The sequence below is a fragment of the Camelus dromedarius genome, chromosome 16 (genome assembly GCF_036321535.1).
Source record: "Camelus dromedarius isolate mCamDro1 chromosome 16, mCamDro1.pat, whole genome shotgun sequence".
NCBI classification, from domain to species: domain Eukaryota; kingdom Metazoa; phylum Chordata; class Mammalia; order Artiodactyla; family Camelidae; genus Camelus; species Camelus dromedarius.
Genome location: NC_087451.1, coordinates 12282965 through 12307858, shown reverse-complemented (window position 1 = coordinate 12307858; position 24894 = coordinate 12282965). Strand labels below are relative to the sequence as shown.

The following is a 24894-nucleotide window of genomic DNA, read 5'->3' as shown; positions in this document are numbered from 1 at the left end:
TTGAATTCTAAATAGACAAATTAGAATTTACCTAAATATCTTTCTTCTCAAATACATTATTAAATGACTGCAAGCCAATCTATTTTAATTTATAAACAATGTCCTTTACCTTTGAGGGTGCAGTAACTGTAAAGAGGCACGAGGAAGGTTGCGCGATGCTGATAAAGTCTGTTTCTTGATTGGCTGTGTTCAGTTTGTGAAAATGCATTGAGTTGTACTTGAGATATGCACCCTTCTCTGTATATATTTTGTATATCAATTAAAGTTTAAAAATACATCCACTGTATGATGTGACTGACAGGGCCTAATTTCCAGACTATATAAGCAGCTCATACAACTTAATAATGAAAAAACAAACAACCCAATCCAAAAATGGAAAGACCTAAACAAGCAATTCTCCAATGAAGACATACAAATGGCCAATGGGCACATGACAATAGCTCAATATTGCTAATTATCAGAGACATGCAAGTCAAAACTATTATGAGATATCAACTCACATCAGTCAGAATGGCCATCATTAAAAAGCCCACAAATGATAAATGCTGGAAAGAGTGTAGAGAAAAAGGAGTTTTCCTACACTGTTGGTGGGAATGTAGTTTGGTGCAGCCATTATGGAAAACAGTATGGAGATTTCTCAAAAGACTAAAAATAGACTTACCATATGATCCAGCATTCCCACTCTTGGACATATATCCACAGGGAAATCTAATTCAAAAAGATACATGCACCCCAATGTTCATAGCAGCACTATATACAGTAGCCAAGACATGGAAACAACCTAAATGACCATTAACTGGATAAAGAAGTTGTGGTATATTTATACAATGGAATACTACTCAGCCATAAGAAATAAAATAATGCCATTTGCAGCAACTTGGATGGACCTCAAGACTGTCATTCTAAGTGAAGCAAACCAGAAAGAGAAAGAAAAATACCATATATCACTCATATATGGAATCTGAAAAGAAAAGAAGACACAAATGAATTTATCCACGAAACAGAAACAGACTCACAGACATAGTAAACAAGCTTACGGTTAATCCAGGGAAAGGGGATGGAAGGGATAAATTGGGAGTTTGAGATCTGCAAATACTAACTACTACATACAAAATAGATAAACAACAAGTTTCTTCTGTATAGCACAGAGAACTATAGACAATATTTTGTAGTAACCTATAATGAAAAAGAATATGAAAACACATATATGTATATGTATGACTGAAACATTATGCTGTACACCAGAAACTGACACATTGTAAACTGACTCTACTTCAATTAAAAAATAATAATAAATTAAAAAAATTAAAATACATCCATTGTAAATTTGTCTTTTTGAGTGGAATTACTAACCAGTTTAGTTACAATTAGAGATTTTTAAAAGGTTAAGTCCTCAGAGAATTGTGAAGATTAAATGAAATAATAAATGTAAATTATTCAGTTTTAACATATTGAGTCACGCATCCATGAAAATTTTTGGAGAACCTATTAGGCACTGGACACCCAGGGTCAGCCGTTACTATTAGCCCTAATTTAACTGTCTGCTAATTTGTGTTCCTCTCATAGACTATAAGCTTCATGGGGACACGGACTATATCTGTTTTGTTCATGTTATACACACAGTTGTTTAACACAGTACCAGGCAAATAGTGGCTCCTAATGGAATGAATAACTGAGTGGATATACTATAGGTTAAATAACCTCTTGTGGACCACTAAGAGAATGTATTTCAGTTTCAAACTGACTTAGAAGTGATCTTTTTGAATTCATTTGTAAATTAAGGGCAATCTAGGGCTCTTTAGCATCAGTATCAAATCAAGAACTACAAGTAAAACTTCAGGCAATTCTTTTAATGCTTCACCAATTATGTAGTCCAAAACATAAGATGGTGAAAATCATAATGCAATTATCACAAGAAACCATCAAAAGCTCTTAGCTACACTAGTTAAAAAGAGTGGAACAGATTAACTTCTTGATATCATAAAGAAAATGCAAACACTATGACTAACACATACCATATCAAAATAGAACATTTTCATTGCATGGCAAGAAAGAAAATGCATCTGTGTTTCAAGCAAAGTACAAAATTAAAAATGTGAGCAACTGGAAAATGGCAGCCTATAGAAATTCTCTTAAAATACAGCAAATGTATGACTATAAATTTGCTATGTAATTTAGAATATGCTCCCTGATGGTTTTAAAAACTGTCTGCATTTCAAAATAAGAAAAATATCAATTTGACATCTGTAGGAGACCCACTTTTGGGGTGCATACGCAGCCCACAGTCCTTTCTGTGAAAACTGCCTCCTTGACAAAAGGGTCAGCCTACACAGCCATTTTTGTCATTTAACGGTCCAGCCATAGCTTATTGGACAATTGGAGAACTCTTGACCGAGGCTGAACCAACTGGAATCTTTCTCCTGAGAATCTAAATTAGTAGGCACTGAGTCTGTAGTGGGCTCCAGAATTGAAGGTCACCTAGAGATGGGGCTGAGGTTTGCAGCATTATCCTAGAAGACTTGTCCCAAGGGTATCCAGTTTCACAAAAGCCAAAATTATGAGGGAGCAGAAATTACACGTAAGTAATGGAAGGCTATCTGAACAAAAAAGGAAAATGGAATATTTATGTCAAAAAGTGCAGAGGCAAGGCACATGGGTAGGGTGCAGGGTAAGGGAATAAACTCTGTTCCTGAATTTTCAATTCCCATGAAGTCTGTCTAACTTTGTTTCTTGCTTTTTTTAAATTATTAAAGTAATCAACTAACACCCTGTCCCCACCCAGTGTCCCCAACCCTACTTTTTATTTGAACAAATATTTCTTCAGTACCTATCATCTGTCAGACACTGTTCTTTGTACCAAGAATACAGGAGTAAATAAAAAGGGGGGAAATGAAGTTATGGGGATCAAGTGGGATCACTATAATGAACATATAAATGGAGAATTATAACACAGGGCAGTAAATGCAATGACAGAGATAAATGCCCTAGAATATCTTACTAGGCTTAGGGTGAGTCTCACTCAACATTTTACTCATTCGAAATAGTTTGTTTTGTACCTTGCAACCAAAAGAACAACAACAACAAAAATACCCTGCTTGAACATCTAACTTATATTGTTCACCCCACTCCCTCACCCTCAGCGAGTGGCTAAGAATGTGCACAGCCTACCTAGGTTAGAATTTAGGCTCCACCACTCACTAGTACATGACCTAGCACGTACTACAGAACCTCCGTGTGCACCAGGGTTTTCTCTTACTTCATGGGGTCGCTGTGAAGGCTCAGTGGGTCATCTGTATGTAGAGTTTTAGAAGTATGCCTAATATTTGGTAAGTACTCAACAATAGTTAGTTACCATGATTGTTTCTGCTGCTGTTGTGTTAATCATGTGTTTGTTAAAATTTTAAAGTTACAATTTTAAGAAGTGTCAGCTGGGAAGGGCGAGGTAGCAGTATTTGTTGGTCGGGGGTAGAGAGAGAGAGAGAGAGAGAGAGTGTGTGTGTGTGTGTGTGTGTGTGTTTTGGATGTGCTGTCATTGATGAATAATCTCATCTAATTTTATTTCTTGGAGGGAAATCTTAACTTCAGCTTTACGGGTGCCCTGTAGTCATCCCCAATATGAAAGATCATGTTAACCATTTAAATGTAACTTTATTTTATTTAAAATTACTATGTGCTTTTGGCCACAATAAAATGAACTAATACTCCCTAAGACGGGTTGAGTCTAAAATTGTCTTCTTCCCATCTTCTTGGAATCCTTGCTATCTGGATTATCTCCAGAGGGGCAACTGCTTAAAGCTTTGACTCGTCTACACGAATGAGAGTGCTTGGCACTTAAGTACACTTTAATAGCTATCACTCTACAGAGCAGATGTTTGTGTGTTTCGTGGGCATCATAAATATTAAGAACGATGTTATATGGCTTGGAAAGCACTTGCCATTAATTGTTAATGCTCACTATGTGGATGAGAGAGGGAGATTCCTTGAGGGAAAAATCAAGAAAGATATTTATGTCTAACATTACTGTATTTCAATTTCAGGGCTGAGGCTGGAGAGAATTGTCTCTGATTTCTTGAATATCATACGAAAGTGAATGTAATGCCTGAGTGTTCCTTGTTCCTTACAGCTCCATAGTGAGATAAGTAATATGTGACTATAAAAGGAAGAATGGTAGAAGGAGAAGGCAGAGGTGGATTCAAAGGCTAGTTTCATCTTTTCCTGGCACAGTGATCATGAACTTACTTAACCTTTCTGAATTTAGTTATTTAACCTATAAAAGAGACTAATAATATCTATCTCATAGGGTTGTTATGTTAATTTAAGAAGAGATGTGTGTAAAGATCCTAGGTCAGTACCTAGATTACAGTTAATTTTGGTTTGTATCAAATTAGAGACGGTAAGTACTTGGTGTAGACTATGCACAAAAAAGGGCCAACGGGTAACTAAATTCTTTGAATTTTTGGCAACTGAGGATTGTTCAGGGTTTCTGATCATCGTACAGAAGGCTCTGCCCAGTGAGACTTCAGATTCTTCATTGATGTCCCACATGCAGTCTGAATACCTGTTGATCATTCCCAGCTGCCTATGGCATTTATTCATTCATTTCTTGAGAGCTCACCAGGCATCATGAAGATAATATGGTCTCTGAGCTAAGCAAGCTCATAATCTAGTAGAGGACAAAGACACAAAAGCAATTACAATATCATGTGGTAAGTATCACCCCTAATCAAGGCAAGGTAGAGGACTGTGGAAGGCCCAAGCGAGCACACAGTTCTGTTCAGTTGAGGGACACAGCTGTACTAAGGAATGAGAGATTGAAGTACCTGTCTAGGCACCAGTACATATAGGATGCCACAAAACCCAAAAGTGGGTTTTTGTACAGAAGTCGTTACCTTCCTGGTGAAAGATAATTTGGTTTTGCTTCCACCCAAGACAATGGTCTCATGTGGAAATTTAAGAAAAACCAAAGATCTCCTCTCTAAAGCTGACCTATGTCTGTTGATTAGTTTTGCCACGAGCAGCTGCAGATGAAGCCGACTGAAATTCTGAAATCAAGTCATGCACAGCACCAAGCTGTTTTTTCTGGAATGAATTTTAAACTGTCGAACAAAGCCTAAATTTTAAATTCTTTGGTATGTCTCCCAAGTAGTCTGATTCAGTAAATTGCAAAAGAAAACAGAAATGAGAGTAAGAATTACAGAAAAATGAGACTTCTTTTTTCCAGAACATTGACTCTACTTTAGCCAGTGGAAGTGGTTGAATCTCTTTTTTTTTTTTAATACAATAATAAAAATACTGATTTCTCCCTAACCCTACCTAATAGATGTCAAATAAATATTTTAAGTATATTGTTTTAAAGAGGCACCAAATTATTAGTTTGCCTGGGATATGTTTGTGTCTCCATCTTTCCCTGGAAGAGGAATGAAATAGGAAAGGCATCACAGAGGAGATGGCTTGTGGCAACCTCCAGGGATGAAATTTATCTGGGAGGAGGAAGTAGAGAACAAGGAATGCTTCTTCTTCCCCTAGATTCACCAGTTCAAGGTCTCCAATTTCTAAGATATGGTCTTTTCTCTCTTTGGAATGGCATCTCCTGAAGCTGACCATTTTACCATCATGAAGGTAAGTCATAATCATTTAGTTTATAAGCACTTCTTAGATACTTTCCCAAATTAGCAAACCCACTAAGATAAATGCCAAGATATTTCTTGACACACTATTTTGACTTAAGGCTGTAAGTCAGGATTCCCATAAGGTATCAAATGTCATTAGGCTTGGGCATGTTGGACTGATGTAAGGGGAAAAAAATACAGCCATTGGCACAGGATTTTAATTAGTCATCCTTTTAGGTGCTAGGGATTAAAATCCAGGATCCTCCTCCCTTGAGTTTCAAAAAAAGAGCTTCCCTTTAAATCCTCCAAGTTTTAGTGGCTCTTAGCCTTTTGTTCCATGGAAAGTAGCCAAGGACAGTTGAACAGGGCTGATGGTCTGAGTGGGGTCTCCCAGCACCAGGCTCTGTCTCCCTCAATCTTAACCAAAGAGTGATGGTAAAAGTAAAGCCTGGAGTTTCACTATAGCAATACTTTTCTCCTACTGCAAATCCAGAGTCTGCACATGGGGTTTCATCCCATTCCTTTGTGCCCTGAGATTCCCTTCATACCCTGACCGGGTGGACACAGAACTCTTTATACATCCTGGAACCCCTAAGTAGAGCAACTTCAACTCTCTCTAATTCCTAAGCCTTCACCCTCAAATTCCTGTAAGTACCTCTGTAATCCGCAGCTTAGAAGGTCACAAAAGTAGGTTTTATTTTGGCCTACTAGGAAGTTAGGACAATGGACGGTCCCTTTAGAATCACAGAATATCAGTGCTTCTTAGATGATGTTGTCCGGCTCCCTTATTGTACAGATGGAGAAGCTAAGGCCTAGAAAGGTGAAGTGTCTTGGCCAAAGTCATATATCTTTTTAGTGAAGGAAGTTAATACCCAGGACTCCTCATCCAAATGCCCTTTTCAGTCTTCCACTTTGACTTTCTTATGAAAATACTGGTAGAAATCAGAACATTTTAAGAAGGAAGACTTATGAGGCAGGCTAGTGTGGTGCAAAGAGCCCATGAATTGAAATGGGAAGAACTAAACTTGAGTTCTAACCATAATTACCAGGAATGCAATGTTTCTGAACCCACGCTTCAGTTTCATCATCAACAAAATGGGCTAGTTTTATTCTAAGACTGTGGTGAAGATAAAAGTACTTTGTAAGTCATAAAACATTATAGAAGCAAAGAGCTCCACATAAGGAGTCTGAGCTGCAGAGAGGGCTCTGAAACTGTGTGCATAGTATTTTGTTTTCGTACATTTTTCTGGGAAGAGGATCCATAAATTGCATGAGATTTTATTTCCCAGAAAAATTAAGAAAAGCCACGGATGTTAGTATTGAACACCACTATCATTGATCTACGAACTGTTCTAGTTCTACAGAAGATGAACAAAACTTAATTCTTGTGCTGGAGGGACCATTTTTGAGAAATTCATAGAGTTGCCAGGTAAAATACAAAGTGCCACTTACATTTGAATTTCAGATAAACGACAAAAACTTTCAGTGTAAGTATGTCCCAAGTAACACTTATTTGAAATTCAAATTTAACTGGGAATCCTACATTTTTACTTACTAATTCTGGCAGTCCATGAAATTTACTCTCATCAGCAGGGAGAAGGTGACTTGTGTTTCAGTGAGCTCCTCTTTCAGATCTTCTTGTGACACGTTCCCATTGGCAGAGAGTTGGATGAGGATTATAATGTATTCAAAAAGCAAAACCGAAAGTCAGGGGCCACACTGAAGATCAGAAAATTTAGAGATCATTTTAAATTAAAGCATGTCACTTTCTTGATGCCACAGCAGGGGCAGATTCAAACTTTGTGCAGCCTGAATTCTATAAAATGATGGAGACCCTCTTTACGAAGAAGAATGCAAAGTTACAAGAACAAAATTAGGCGTAAAAGTGTGTGTCTATTTAAATGAGAAAAAAATTAAAATAAATTACTGGATGTTTAGAACAGTGCCTGATATTATAGTAAGCACTCAATAGTGTAAAAACAAACAAAAAACAGTAAGAGAGAGGATTCTGGGAAGATCACACAGCAGGAAGAACCAGAAATCTATCTCCTCACTTAGACAATAATTGCACTGGAAGAATCTGTCTGCTGTAATTTTGGAACTCTGGAGTGTACTGAAGCCTCACAACTTCCAGAGGAAAACTAGACAGCAAAATTGTGATTAATTTCAGTCAATTTTAGTTCTTAGCCCAGTAGCAGCTATGCATTCCCCACACACCTCAGCCTCATTGCAGGCAGCTGTGCCTGTGTTCACGAAGTAGCTTGCATACTGCTTACAGTGGACAAAAAGGACTGTTCTTCAGGTATCGGGGATCTATGCTCTGATCACTGATCACACAGGTTCAGGTAAAGAGGCTATGGCCATTGCTGTTGTATACTCCCCACCCCTTGTTGCAAGGCCTTCCCCTCAGGTGGGAGTGATTGTCAGGGGACTCAAAAGGACAGAGCCTTTTTCCCCCTCATTTTTTATCTTAAGCTTTTGGGAGCCAGACACTGAAGACAAGGACATTCAAAAGCAACCACATATACAGGAAAAATCAGAAAGTCACCATGCATGCCCTGGGGAAGGACCAGGCTCAGAAAAGACATGAGAAGACCTTAAGTTTACACTTCAGGATAGTCCTTGGTACAGAGAAAGCCTACAATAATCAAAAAAAGGAACAATAACTAGAACTAAAAACACTAACCTTGGGGAAGAAAGAGAATGTGATTTCAAAAATTATCACATTATTAGATTCCAGTTATTAGAGTATTAATTCAACATACAGTTTTTAACAACAACAACAACAACAACAAAAAACCCCAAGGCATACAAAGAAACAGAAAAACATGGCCCATTCAAAGGAAATAAACAACAGAAACTGTCCTGAAAAAGACCTTATGGTGAATCATCTAGGCAAAGACTTTAAAACATCTGTCTTAAAGCTGCTCAAAGAACTAAAGAAATATGTGGAGAGAGTCAAGAAAACAATATATAAAATAAATAAGTCATGAGGATGTAGTGAACAACATGGTGACTATAGTCAATAATATTGTAGTGCATTTTTCAAAGTTGCCATGAAAGTAAATCTTAAAAACTCTCATCACAGGAAAAAAGGTTTTTGTAACTTGGTGTGGTGAAAGAGTGACTAGACTTCTGTGATGATCATTTCTCAGCATATACAAACATTAAATTGTTATGTTATCACCTGAAACTAATATAATGTTTGTTATATGTCAAGTATACCTCAATAAAAAAAACAGAAAAAGGAAAACTATGTATGAATATAATGGAAATATTAGTGAAGTGATTGAAATCTTCAGAGAAACCAGAAAGAAATTATGAAGCAGGTAAGTGCAATAATTGAAATGAAAACTTCACTAGAAAGATTACTAGAAAGCAAGTTTGAGCAGGCAGAAGAAAGAATCAGCAAACTTGAAGATAGGACAATGGAAATTATTAAATCTGAGAAACAGAAAGAAAAAAGATAGACATGAACAGTGCCTAAAGGAACTGTGGGATGCCACCAAGTAGACTGACATACAACTCATGGGAGTCCTAAAAAGATGAGAGAGAGAAAAAGGCAGAGAGAATAGTTTAAAAAATAGTGGCAGAAACTTCCCAAATTTCATGAAATACATGAATATAAACATCCAAGGAGCTCAATGAACTCCAAGATGAACTCCAAGAGATAAACACAGATGGAAAGATACACCGTGCTCTTAGATTGGAATATTGTTAAAATGATCATACTATCCTAGGCAATCTACAGATTCAATGCAATCCCTATCAAAACACCAAGGGCATTTTTCACAGCACTAGAACAAATAATTTGAAATTTTTTCTGGAAACACAAAAGCCCCCAAATAGGTAACACAATCTTGAGAAAGAAGAACAGAGCTGGAGGAATCATGCTCTCTAACTTCAGACTATACTACAAAGTTACAGTAATCAAAACAGTATGCTACTGTACAAAAATAGACACAAAGGTCGATGCAACAGAATAGAGAGCCAAGAAATAAACCCACAAACCAATGGTCAATTAATCTATCACAAAGGAGGCAAAAATATACAATGGAGAAAAGACAATCAATTAGTGGTCCTGGGAAAACTGAACAGCTAAATATAAAAGAATGAAATTAGAACATTCTCTAACACCACATACAAGAATAAACTCAAAATGGATTAAAAACCTAAATGTAATACCAGAAACCAAAACTCCTAAAGGAAAACATGCGCAGAATACTCTTTGATATAGATCATAGCAACATATTTTTTGGATATGTCTCCTACAGCAAAGGAAATAAAAGCAAAAGTAAGTAAGAGGGATCTAAGTAAACTTAAAAGCTTTTGCACAGCAAAGGAAACCATTGGCAAAATGAAAAGACAATCTACTAAATGAGAGAAAATATTTGCAAATGGTATGACCAACAAGGGGTTAATATTCAACATATATAAACAGCTCATATAATTCAACATCAAAAAACACACAACCCAATTAAAAAATGGGCAGAAGACCTAAATGGACATTTTTCCAAAGAAGATATACAGATGGCTAACAGGTACATGAAAAGGTGCTCAACACTGGTAATTATCATAGAAATGCAAATCAAAACCACAATGAGATATCACCTCACACCTGTCAGAATGGCTATCATGAAAAAGAACACAAATAACAAATGTTGACAAGGATATGGTGAAAAGAATACTTTCTTACAGTGTTGGTGGGAATGTAAATTGCTGTAGCCACTGTGGAAAACAATATGGAGGTTTCTCAAAACTAAAAACAGAATTACCACATGATCCAGCAATTCCACTCCTGGGTATATATCCCCCCAAAATGAAAACATGAATTCAAAAAGATACACACACCCCAATGTTCATAGCAGCATTACTTACAATTGCCAAGATATGGAAGCAACCTAAATGTCCATCAACAGATGAATGGATAAGGACAATGTGGTATATACTGTATAATGGAATACTACTCAGCCATGAAAAAGAAGGAAATTTTGCCATCTGCAACAACATGGATGGATTTGAAGGGTATTACGCTAAATAAGTCAGAATGAGAAAGACAAATAACTGTATATCACTTAAATGTAGAATCTAAAGAATACAACAAACTGATAAATATAGCAAAAAAATAAACAGACTTACAGATATAGAGAACAAATTAGAGGTTACCAGTGGGGAGAGGAAAGAGGGGAGGGGCAATATAAAGGTATCGGAAAAAGAGGTACAAACCATTATGTATAAAATAAACTACAAAGATATTGTACAACACAGGAAATATAGCCAATATTTTATAAGTATAAATAATCTTTAAAAATTGTGAATCACTATACTGTACACCTATAACTTACAGAATATTGCACATCAACTATACTTTCAAAATTTTACATATATAAAATAAAAAATAAAATGTAAAGAATAAATAGCCCAACAAAAAATAAATAAATAAAAATAGAAAGAAGGGGGAAGATCAATATGTGATAAAATTTATGTCTACAGATTGGCATTTACTATATGACAATTGTTTAAAGCCTATACTGGTTAACTCTCTATTAGCAGTTGACAAGAAATAAACATCCTTACCCGGCATCTTAAAAAACAGAGAGAGAGGCAAACACCAGGATACATTGTGATCAAACTGCCCAAAGACAAAGAGGGAATTTTGAAAGCAGTGAGTAAGCAAGTCCTCATGCAAAGGATCCTCAATAAGGTTACTAGCAAATTTCTCAACATAAATTTTGGTTTTTTGTTTTGTTTTGCTTTATTTTGGTATTTTTTTATTTATTCTTTTTTTTTATTGAGGTATAGTCAGTTTATAATGTTGTATCAATTTCTGGTGTACAGCATAATAGTTCAGTCATACATATACATACATATATTCACTTTCATGTTCTTTTTCATTATAGGTTAATACAAGATATTGACTATAGCTCCTTGTACTACACAGTAGAAACTTATTGTTTATTCAACATAAATTTTGGAGGCCAGAAGGCAGTGGGCTGATATATTCAAAGTGCTAAAAGAAAAAACTATCAACCAAGAATCTTATATTTGGCAAAATAGTCCTTCAAAAGTGAGGGGAAAATTCAGACATTCCCAAGCACCAGGGGAATCTGTGACCAGTAGACTTAAACTGCAAGAAATACTTAAAAGGAGTCCTGCAGGTTGAAACAAAAAGACACTAGACGTGTAAAATGATTATAAATCAATAAAAAATGTTAAAAAAAAAAAGACACTAGACAATGACTTGAAGTTATACGAAGAAATAAAGATCTCAGTAAAGGTAAATACATGAGCAATTATAAAAGCTGGTATTATTGTGTAACTCCACTTTTTGTTTTCTACACAATGTAAGAGACTGATACATTAAAATATTATTAACTTATGTTTTGAGACACATAATGCATAAAGATGTAATTCTGTGATATCAACAACTGAATAAGGTAGGGAAGAAGCTGCTAAAGGAGCAGAGGTTTTGTATGTTATTGAAGGTAAGCTGGTATAAATTCAAATTAAAATGCTATAACTAAAGCTATAAGATGTTAAATGTAATCCCCAGCAAACATCTAAAGAATTTTTTTAAGAAATGATAAAAAAATTAAATGTTTCATTACAAAAAATCAAACTAAACACAAAAGAAGACAGTAATAGAATAAATGAGTCAGAAAGGCTGTAAGGTGTATCGATAACAAATAGGAAAATGACTGAAGTAAGTGCCTCCCCATCAGTAGTTACTTTAAATGTAAAAGAATTAAATTTTCCAATCAAAAGACAGATTGTTAAAAAAAAGATTGGCAAAATGGATGAAAACACATGATTCAACCATATGCTGTCTATAAGACTCACCTTAGGTCCAAAGACATAAATAGGTTGAAAGTAAAAGGATGGAAAAGAAAATCCACTCAATAGTATAATGGCTATACTAACATCAGACAAAACAGACTTTAAACCAAAAAGTGGTTATAAGAGATTAAGAAGGACACTGTATATTAATAGGAAGTTCAATACAACAAGAAGATGTAACAATTGTAAACATCCATGCACCTAATAACAGACCAACAAAATATATGAAGCAAAATTGGATGGAATTGAAGGGAGAAATAGATAGTTCTACATAATAGTTGGAGTTCAGTATCCCATTCTCAATAATGGATGGAACAACTGGATATACAGATGCAGAAGAATGAAGCTGGACCCTTACCTAGCACCGTGTACAAAAATTAACTCAAAATGGATCCATGAGCTAAATATAAGACCAAAAACTATAAAATACTTAGAAGAAAACATAGGACAAAATATTCTGACATTTGACTTGAATGACAATGGTTTCTTGGATATGACACTAAAGGCGCAGGCAACAAAGAAAAAATTACACAAATTCAACTTCATAAAAATTTACAATGTACATGAAAGGATACTATCAAGACAGTAAAAAGTCAACCCAAAGAATGGAAGAAAATATTTGTAAATCATATCTGATAAAGGATTAACATCCAGAATATATAGAAAATTGCTAAAAGTTACCACCAACAAAAACAAAAACAAAAAAATGGGCAAAGGACTTGAGTAGACATTTCTCTAAAGAAGATACACAAATAGCCAATAAGCACATGGAAAGATGCTCAAAATTACTAATTGTTAGGGAAATATAAATCAAAAACTACAGAGAGACACCACCTCACATCTATTAGAATGGCTATGATAAAAAAAATAATGATAACAAGTGTTGGCGAAGATATGGAGAAACTGGAACACTTGTGCACTGTTGGTGGGAATACAAAATGGTATAGCTGCTATAGGAAATGGTATGGAAATTATTCAAAAATTTAAAAATAGAATTACCACATGATCTAGCAATTCTATTTCTGAATATAAAACCAAAGTAAATGAAAGATGTTCTTGAAGAAGTATCTGTATACCCATGTTACTAGCAGCATTATCCATAATAGCTAATACATTAAAGCAACCCAAGTGTCCATCAACTGATGAATGGATAAGCAAAATATGCTATATACATACAATGGTATATCATTCAGTCTTAAAAAGGAAGGAAAGTCTGACATATGCTATAACGTGGATGAACCTTGAGGACATTTTCCTAAGTGAAATATGCCAGTCACAAAAAGACAAATACTATATGATTCTACTTACATGAGATACCTAGACTAGTCAAATTCATAGTCGGAAAGTAATATGGTGGTCACCAGGGGCTGAGGGGAGGAGGGAATGGAGAGTTATTGTTTAAGGGGGTTTAGAGTTGCACTTCTGTGAGATGGAAAGAGTTCTGAAGATGGATGATGGTGATGGCTGCATAACAATATCACTGTATTTACTGCCTCTGTACTATACACTTAACAATAGTCAAGATAGTAAATTTTATGTTTTATCAATTTACCATGATAAAAAAATTGGGGAAAAAAGTAGAAATCAATGCTTCCTGTCCATGACACATATATAGAAATAATATCCAGGTGGTCTAAAATTGCACTGTTACTTTGGATTTATGTAATTGATGAAGGATTAATACCTTGAATAGGGGGGTACTTAAGAAATAAATATTTGTTAATGAATGTTTCATTTCTCATGGGGATATTCTCCAGGAATGAAGAGCAGAGCAATATCATGATAATCTTTATGTCACATTTCTTGAATTAAGCAAAGATACACTTGGGAAAATACAAAATACCTACATAGATTTTTGGAAATGATATACAAGTTGTACCTTTTTTCAATTTAACTTTTGCTTTTTCTTTTTTTTATTTTGGCTTACAACTGCATGATAGAAATTTTGAATTTAGAAATATTGGTTCTCATATTTTATATAGCACCATTTTCCTTTTTTCTTAAAATGAAGATTCACCTGTCCTTAAAAAAACTATTCAAAAGGTAATATACTCATTACTGATTCTACAATTTGCTGGCAAATAAAATGTAGTAACTGTTCAGTTGGTCTTTGCATTAGATATATTGTTATAAAAAAAATGCCAGGATTTTTTTAAAAGTAGCCTATCTAATTTCTTTCTAAATTTTTAATGCCTTTTTTTAGTTTAACTCTGCTTTTAAAAAATATACACACGTTTGGAATAAAAGCCAGTTTTAAAATTTATTCTATATTATATGCTATTAAGCAGTACTGATAGAAAAATTTCTGACACAGTTCCTTCTCAAAGCATTTGAAAATTCATACAAATTTATGCATGGAAAACACATGAAAGGGCACCTATCAAAATCTAGGAGCAATTTTCTGTCGGTGACAGTGAAATTACAGGAAATTTTTATCTTCTTTTTCCCTATCCATATTTTTAAATTTTTTATCAAGTAAACATATTACAATGTAGAGATAACTCTTGAGAAAAAGAAAACTATTACAGGAGAAATGATCTTTGGGACATTAAACTTGACATTTGGAAGTCTGAATTTTCACTTAGCATATTTTCTCACCATTAATGGATTTGGATGTAATTGGAGTACAGCTCACCTTGCCATCTGTTAAATGGGAGTGAAGGAAATACCTTCTTCACACAGTTACTCTCAGAGCAGTAGAGAGCTTATTTAAGGCACCTCCCATAGTGCCTGGCACACTGTATGTGCTCAATAAACTGTAGCTGTTGTTATTATTAGTATATCTTAAAATTGTAAAAATAAACTCCCTAGGTACCCTTTAAGCCTTATTTAACCACATTTTCAAATCAACAGGAGGTAAACAGTTTGATCCTTTAGAAAAGCAATCAGAAAATTAAGCTGCTTTTTTCCCCCCAGATTTTCAATTAATGAAATACTACAAACACACAGAAGATATCAAGAGAAACCCACACCCTTTCTTACTCTTCTTAGAAGCAAAATATTACAGATACGACTAAAGCCCTAAACTCTCCCTTCCCCTTTCCTATCCCTCCAGAGATAATCACAACCCTAAAGCTGACTTCCATGCACATTTACTTCCATGCACATTTTTGTACTGTTTCTACTTATATCCATTACTCTCCATATTTACATCCATACTTTATAATACATATAATTGTTTACATGTGGGGAAACATGAAGCCTAATCGGAAATTCCTTCCACTTGGGATGCTCTTCTTCTCCATTTCCCCATCTTAAAGAATAATTTGTTTTTAATAAAACTTTGCTTGATCAATATGAAATGACTCCAGTTGTAAACCTTGCATTCTATATTGATGCATGTTTAGCTTTAAACCAAATAAAGTTACAGAAAGACAAGCCAAACCTCCCTGAGGGCTCCATGTAGAATGGTTTGTAATCCACATTCTAATTATGACTTTTAAAACATACAACTTAGAAAAGTAATTACATCTTAATAAGTTTGTTCATTTATTAAATTGGGTTTTACTCTAAAATATTTATGTTACTATGTAAACAGAACAGATCTAATTAATCAAGTCAACAAGAGAATGCAGTTATACACAGAAATAAAATCTTTTTCTAAACCATATTCAAATTTAAAGCACCAAATCATTTTTGGAAAAGAATTACTACTTCTCCAAATTATTAACACAAATCCCATTTCTTCAAATTTTGTTTTTCAACCTGAAAATATAATTTATGGAGAGCTGTTACTGCAAACTATGACACATGATTAGTACATATACAGATAGAGGATTACTAACACATTTATGGCAACCTGAGTGATGAACCCATGCTATCTCCTACTGGTCACCACTTCTCTTCTCACTTCACTTCTAACGTTAGGAAATTTAAGAATGTTACCTCTCAGGCCTCTGCTCACAACCTAAGAAATAAAGTGAATGATGATAGTCTGTGCATGTGAGTAGGAAAAACTCACTCCTCCTCCTTTGTGTTTCTCATTTACTACTCAGAGAGAACATTTCACTTCTGACACTTCTGATCACCAAATGCATGGGTGTTTTTCCCCTACAAAGCTATTCTCTGTGACATCATCATAATTCAGTTCTGAGACAACCAACTTGTATTAGCGTCAGATCTCACAACATAAGGGCTCAGCCCCACAAGACTGCCTTCCTCCAACACTTCAGATGCCAATCACAAGTCCTAGGTTGTCACCTGTGCTTCTGACAACTGGCTATAAATCAGGGTTCCCATGACCTCCTTCTTGGGTATGATAATTTACTGGAATGACTCACAGAACTCAGTGAAACACTTACTTATGTCCATTGGCTTATTATATAATAAGGGATATGATAAAGAATACAGATGAACAGCCAGATGAAGAGATACATAGGGAGAGTTCTGGGAGGGTCCTGAGTACAGGAGCTTCTGTCTCTGTGGAGTTGGGGTGCGTCACTCTCCCAGTACTTGGATATGTTCAACCTGGAAGCTCTCTGAACCCCATATTATTGGTGTTTTTTTGAAGGCTTCATCACACAAGCATAATCAATTAATAACTTTCCATTTCCAGTCCCTGACCCCTCTCTGAGAATAGGAGTTGGGCAGAAAATTTCAAGTTTCCAGCCATAGTTTTGTCTTTCTGGTGACCAGTCCCCAACCAGGAGCCCACCCAGAGGTACTGCCTAAAGACACTCCTACCAACCTGGAAAGTCCAAGGACTTAGGAGCCCTGTGTCAGGAACCAGGGTCAAAGACCAAATACCAGAACAAAAGATGCTCCTAATGCTCTTGTCACTTAGGAAATTACGAATTTTAGAAGCTCTGTGCCAGGAACTGGAGTCAAAGACTAAACATTAGAAAAAAAGATTCTCCCAGCACCCCTATTTATAAAAATTTTAGGAGCCATGTGTCAGGAACAGAGAGCAGAAATCAATATGTATGTATACTTCTTATTATTTCACAGTATGATACACAACTCCGTCTCTTTCCTTACTATGAACTTCTCTTGGCTTTCTAATACAGAAGTCTGATAATGAGTTTGTCTTTTCAGGAAAACGCAGAATTAATTTCTCTGCTGCAACTCCTGGTATCTATCTATCTATGCATCCATCCATGTATACAGTTGACCCCTTCATTATGATTTATTTAGAAACTACAGAGAAAAAGTACCCAAACAATGAATTTGTTAAGCTCAAATTCTCAAAGCCATCATATTTGTCAGGCAGGATCTACACAAATATAAGGAAAAGTCTTGACTCAGAGCTTAAACTACACCGAGGATGCTTGAGAAGCAATAATATTGTGTTCAAAAAGAAGCTGAAACGCTAATATTTGAATTAAAAAAAAAAGTAAACTCTGAGCTCCAGAGGGCAGAGTCCATGTCTTACTCATTTTTGCCTTATACTACCTCTAACACATAGCAGATGTTCTATGAACTTTTAAATAAAAGTAGGAATGATTAAATAAACAGAATTACTTTTAGTGGGGTTATGTTCTTGGCCCTGATTCAGGTATGTCTAATTTTCCTAGCCTGGTGAAACCTTTTTGAATGCTGCTGATGTTACCTGAAAAACTGGGTTTGCCTCTTGGCGGGTGTCAAGCCAAAAGATCCAGAGAGGGAAGAATTTATTATTTGCAGCAAGCAAGGAGAACACCGGGAATCTTTCTTAAAGCAATGTCTCCCCAAACAGCAAAATTGGGGAAGTTTTAAGCTAAGGGTACATGCATATTCATGAAGGGGCTTGGGTGAGGTCACAGAATTGGGGCAAAGGTTGACAGGGCCCAAACTTTGGTTAATTTAAATCAGGAGGGTGAGAAAAGATCAACATCATCATCCCTTAGGTTCTAGTTGATCTGGTGATCGAGTGCTTCAGGCTAATCTTTATCACTGAAACAGAACTGGGAGTCTGATAACAACTGATAAATTATCTTTGCTATTGTTACTTCTCTTGCCTGTTAACAGGCATTCTTTTGTTCCTTTTAGATCATTAATTACTGAGACCTGTTCAAGGACAGGCATTGTGGCCAGGCTTAGATTACTAAACAGCCCAGGCCAAAAATGGCTTCTCTTATGTCAAGAAAGCCATGCCTGGTTCTCTTTCTCCGGGTACTCCCTATCCTATTTGCTTACAGTTCCATCTCCGATCTCCCATGACATTGCAGGTAAACTGTCGGCTAGGAATGCAGTCAACTTAAGTCTGGACTGAGTCTAGATGATTCACTTCAAACTCACATGGCTATTGGTAAGAAACTTTCTGCCCTTCACCATGTGGGCTTCTCCATTCAGCTGTTTAATACATTACAGCTGGCTTCCCCCAGAGCAAGTGGTACAAGAAAAAAATAATAATGCTGTATTGCTTTTTTAGGACCTTGTCTCTAAGTCATACTGCCCTATCTATTCATTGTAAGTCATTAAGTCCAGCCCACAATCAAGGAGGGGATGACACAGAGGCATGAATCCCAGGAGCTATGGATCAGGGGGGCCATCTTGGAGTCTGGCTACCACAATTCCCTGTAAGATGTCATCTGATTTTATCAAAAGCACCTCCAGGGATGGGTAGCTAGATTGAGAGGCAGCTCCATCTGAAGGAGGATTAATAAAATGGCCACATTTAGGCTAACAGATTGCTTATTCTTACGCTTGCCCTTAAAACGGTAACTGACCTGACTGACCAGTTGCTACTCACAGCTCCAGTTGCTACTCACAATAAAGCTATTAATTTTACTGTTTCTGCTTTATTCCAGTCGGGAAAAAAAGACAGAAAAAGTGACAAACAATATTCTCTATAGAATTGGTTGCCTGGAGGCATCATGACGCCACTCTAAGTCTTATGACGAGAAAATGATTCTGTTGATTGTTATCTATGTTTTATCGTTTGAGCAATGGCTATATAATCACCCTACCCCATCCCAAAGGTGGGTTCATAGTTTTGAAGGCACCAGCCTGCTGTGAGTCTCCTTTGCCTAGCAAAGTAATAAAGCTTTCTTTCTTTTTTTAAGTTCCAAGACCCCGTCTCTGAGTTTCAATTTGGCTCGTCAGGGACGGAGGCCAATCTTTTGGCAACAAATCCATTTTTGAAGAGCAGTATGGTTTAACTTGTACTGAGTTAATATCTCCAATAACTTCCACACATCAGTTCCAACTCAATCCCAAAATGTTCTTCCACAAGACAGTCAACTATTTGAAGACATGCTACTCCTTCAGTCACTGGAGTGACAAGAAACTCAAATTTCTTTGACTACTTTTTTCTGTGATAATCTGTTTTTCATTTTGGTCCCTTGCTTGTAGGCATGGCTTCACTTTTCAAGTGTATGGGCAGAAGCAGCCTTGTACTTTGCTGGAGGGCAGAAGGAAATGGAGAAGACAGGATCCTAACTTGAGCTTGAAACTCTATTTACATAGATTGCTTTTTGCCTAATTGTATCTCATGATTGATTCTTACCAAGTTTTCAGTTAACTAAAACTCCTAGATCTGTTGCTGTTGAGCCACATATCTCTCCTCTTGAAACTGTGCAGCTGATTTTCAGACCCAAATTCAGAATCTCCTATGTATCCTGTTAGATTGTTCTGTGTTTTCCTTTACTTGTTTAACAGCTGCAAATGACTTACATGTATACCTCTCAAATTTTCTGATGATACAAAACTTTGACAGCAAGTTAATACTGGCAGGTTGATTTCCTCAACTCTGAAATGTCAGTGACTGTAAGAAGCACCATTGATTTCATAATGGTTTTTCAGGAAAAATGACACTACCTTTTTCAAACAAATTAACCATAAGAGAGGCATCATGATTTCAGAAGTATTATAATATGACAAGAATACATACTAAAATTTGTATAATATAATGGAAATGGAAATGTTGGGTGGTGTCATTGTAAGAAGATAAGGTAGGGGGTTCCTTATAACGAATATGTGTATACCTTTAGCCTAAAACTTCCCCAATTTTGCTGTTCAGGGAGACACTGCCTTGGGGAAGATTCCCGGTGGTCTCCTTACTTGTTGCAAGTAATAAATCCTTCCTTCTCCAGATCTTTGGCTTGGTTGTGTCTTTTGGCTCAACACCCACCAAGAGGTGAACCTGGTTTTCAGGTAACAGAACCACACAGATAAGCCACTCCAGGATTCCTGATACTCTGAAACTGTCTGAGATAATAACTGTGTTTTAAGCCTATTAATATTGGGGAGCAATAGACAACACATACAGGGATGCTGCAGCTAGTTCAAGTATCTCGTTGGACTATTTTGTCTTTTATGGTCCCTTTGGTTTTGAGAGTCTATGATGAGGTATGAGATAATGTATTTGCCTACAAGATTATTCCCCTACTGGGAGTTAATGCTAAGCAGATGAAAACAAATTGTCATCGATATGCATTATTTTGGATGGCAGAAATAGCTTTGTTACGTAGAACCTTACCTTAGTTGTGGTAATGAAATCATATTTCTATAGAGTTGGTGTTAGGTGGAAGGCATGACAAGACTCTAGTCCCAGAAGCCTCTGAGATCCTGGAAGTGAGAAGAAGCACTGATTAGAAAACTTTGACAAATTAAAAGCCGTTCAAAGAATCCCAGGCATCCATCCCGGGCATCAACTTTGCTTGCTTCTTTTATGCTCTTTCTTGTTCTGGATCCATTTTTGATTACCTGGTGAGGGTTTGTTTGTTTGTTTTGTTTTGTTTTCTTGCAGGCATTACCTCATTTAATTCTTTCAACAACATCTTGAGGGTGGTTTTATTATTATCACCCTTATAGATGAGGAACTGATCCTGATATGGTCTTTGTCTATCCATCCCAACTGTCAACCCACTTCTGGCTACCGGGTCTCTGCTCTCAGAATCCTTCCCACAGACAGACCCATTGTCCAGCTCAACTCTTTAGCATTTCTTTACTCTTGGTTCCACACTTGTACCTCTATTTATCTGGGACTGACTGGCTTATCTAGGTTTTCTTAGATGTAGGCTTTGCTCCACCTGTACTAATCACTTCTGATTTGCCAGAACTTGGAGGTCATTATCCACTCCTGATCATGTTCTAGACCTAGGAAGCTTTTCATTTAGCCAATATTCCAGCCCCTCCATGCCACCCTGGTTCAATTAGTCCTAGCACATGGACTCTGACAGGCACAAAGGTGTTACTACAAAAAAAAAAAAATGGGAGTCTTTTTTGACAGACTTCAGAGCTGTATCATATTCTAAACATTCTCAGGTGGGGCACCCATCAAGGCTTATTCTGTCCTGGAAACCTATATTTTTGTGATTTCTACTCTACACCTTGTTATATACATTGGATCTTTCTTTTACTTAACATCTTAAATGATTACCCAAGTTCGCCTCTGACAGGGAAACATTGAAACAATCTTTGATGATTCATTTAAACCACTTATTTATAAAATTTTGAAGATGATCTTTCAGATACAGCACTAGGGATTGCCCCTAAGGCTCTCAAAACAAGCTTAATAAAATAGTGATTTTTCTTAGTGTACAGAACTGGGGCAGAATAGAACCTGAAAAAATAGTTACTGTTACAAATGTGTTAATTAAGATCTACTTGAAAGTAACTAATTCCTGAATCTGTCCACCTTGGCAGCACCTATAGGATTCATGATTTCATGCCTGACGTCTTTCTTTTGCACTCCAGTATGGAGGTAAATCAGGAAAATGCATACCTGCTTTCTTAGACTCTCAAACACATTTTTGTACAAACCAATGCCAACAGCTGTGTTAAAAGTATATGAGAAACAGTTATTTCGGATGAGTTTAGCACCTACAAAATACTCAAGTAAATTGTGACTATTAATTTCAGTCAAATAGACGATCAAAGACATCCTCTCCTTTTGATCCTCCTGGCTGTTCAGATTCTATTGCCTTCCTCATCAGTAGAATTCACTGAGTGTACAGATAAAATCTGCAGAAACCTCGACAGCAACTGACAGGCAACGCCACAGCCTTTTAACTAGTGCTTTACCTCATTTTAGCACCTTGTATTTCCCTACCACTTTACACCATGCCATTCCTATACTGAAATCATTATGTAAAATGAAATGTGAAAGGAAGCAGTTGTCAACCTTAGAAAGATCTGAGCATTCACACACCTGGGCCTTTACAGTGGGCAGTTCAAAAGCAAAGTCATCTATCTAGCCACAGAGGGAGGGGAGTTAAACTGAAATTATGACTATTCAGTGTCTTTATTACTTTGAAGAGCAAAGTGTCTTTGATCCTTGTTCTGATCCGCGCTTCCTGGTAACACTGTGCAGAGCAGGTTGCTGCATCTCATCAGCCACTTTGGCATTTAACTCTTGCTCATACCGCCTTCCCAAACAATCAGGAGGAGCATAAAGAAAGCAAATATTGTACTTAGTAAACACAAGTGACAGTGTGGGAAATAAATACTTACTTTCAAAAGTAGAGTTTTTAATTCATTTGGTCAATATAAAAGAAATACATCCTTATTAGAGAAGATGTTGAAAATGTTAAAAAGGAGAAAGGAAGAAAAAAAAATCCTTACCCCACACCTTAAAAAAAAAAAAAAAAAGAGAGAGAGAGACAATTACAACACCAGAATACATTACAATCAAACTGCCCACCATCAAAAGATAACCATTAATAAAACTTCACGGCATTTCCTTTTGGGTTTTTATTCATGCAGTTAAAAAAAAATTGCCGTGATCATCATATATACGTACATATATATATCCTATATAAATGCTTTTGTGTCCCATTTTCACTTCCAATTATAACACAAGCAAAAATGTATATTTTAAAAGTTGTGAGTAAAAGAGTTTAGTAAAAATACGTTTCATTTGAATTGGAAGTTGAGATTATAATATCACTTGAACATCATAATACATACTTCTTCATCATTCTACCACATCTTTTTGCACTATTTAAGTTGAATATTATATCTTTCTAGATTGTGAAGACTGTTACCATTCTGGACAGTGAGTATGATTGTTAGCAGTTATTGTATTTTATGACAAATTTTAAATGTTTTAAATCTGTTAGTTTGTAGTAGTCTGACATTTATATCATGGAATATTTTATTCACCTCATTAACATATTACTAAAGATCTAGCATTACCTTTGAAATGAAATCATTCTATTTTTATAGTAATAATAATAATATCCTTCTGTGACTCAATCATTTTAAAACTCCAAATTACAAATATTTATTAAACTCTCAATGTTCCATCAGTTCTCCTCCCACACACCCATACTGCAGTCCTGACATAAGACACATAAGGAGTAGTAATCAAGAATTTAATTTCTTTTTTTGAAAATTGTCAAAAGCTTGCTACACCAGCATCCAGCAACAGGAGGAGAAATGTCTCCAGTCTACTACGCTCCTCTCCAAGCCAGGTTTTAATTTGTTGAGAAGGGGGAAAAAAGCCTATAAAAATCTTGGCAAAATACAGAGCTGCTAATTTAATCAATTTTAGTAGTTAAAGCAGTGATTTCAAGTGCTAACACAATCTGTTGAAAGAATTAAATTCCAAGGTAGGGGAGATTCATTTATTTCTATTTTTTCTTGCCAGTGTTCCAATCTGAGGGTATGTGGACAGCCATCATGTACCCAATGAGGGACTCCCTCTCCCAAGATTTAGGAGGATTAGGCATTAATTCAAACCCTGAGTAGCAGAGAAATATACTCTCCTTTTCCCTGGAAAAGGTTTCTGAGATGCAGATGAAAAAAACCTCAACTGATATAGTAACAGATACCTGCCTGAGACTGCAATAAAAACGAAAATCATGCTGAACCAAAAGAAATAGCTATGTGGCTTTTACGCACTGCCAGAGAGAGGGGGGCAGGGAGTGGGGGACGCTCTGCTTCTCACCTGGCACTGAAACCTCCCAGCTCTCATTGCCTCTTGTCATTAAATTTCTATTATAGCAGTATAGTGGCACCATATTTTGATATATTAACAGATACGTTTCTAATTCCTGGTAGTTCGTTTATACCTCCATTTAAAGCTATACTATGAAGCACTGATTACCTTGGGGAAGGGCTGCTACAGCAGAAGAGGATTTTTGAGTATGACAAGCCCAAACCCTGAAGCTCTCTGAGCATGGACAGTTTGGAAGATCTGTGTCACCTCTAAGACCAAATAAAGTCTACTTGGATTGGAAGGTGAAAAGAGAAAAATCAGAAGGAAAGAAGAAAGTTTAGACCCTGGTGGGTTCCTAAGAAGGAGTTCAGAGTCCTTCTCCAATTCATCTCATCTGGTAGAGGAAACCTGGGGTGCATCCACAGATGGAGCCCAGGGAGGTTTCAAGATCAGAGTCCTCCTCACTCAGCTTGATGAGGGCACAGAAGAAATATCCGTGCCTTGGCAGGCAGGACAGAGGCAGTCTCAACGCATCTCCTGGGCCTCAGTGTGGTGTGGGGAGACGCTTCTCCCCACACCTAAGAATAACACAGTCTTGGGACAGGAGCTTAGATACTCCATCAAGTATTCTGCAGTGCAGGAATG

The 24894-nt window shown here is 36.3% G+C and overlaps 1 long non-coding RNA gene across 3 annotated transcripts in view; it reads right to left on the bottom strand.

Moving 5' to 3' along the window:
- Positions 1-24894, bottom strand: part of LOC105097831 (uncharacterized) — a 131872-nt gene that overhangs the window by 37322 nt on the left and 69656 nt on the right. For all 3 annotated transcript variants that reach the window (XR_010384437.1, XR_010384436.1, XR_837976.3), the window contains one exon: positions 20845-20933. This is a non-coding gene — a long non-coding RNA (uncharacterized LOC105097831). The remainder of the gene's footprint in view (positions 1-20844; positions 20934-24894) is intronic.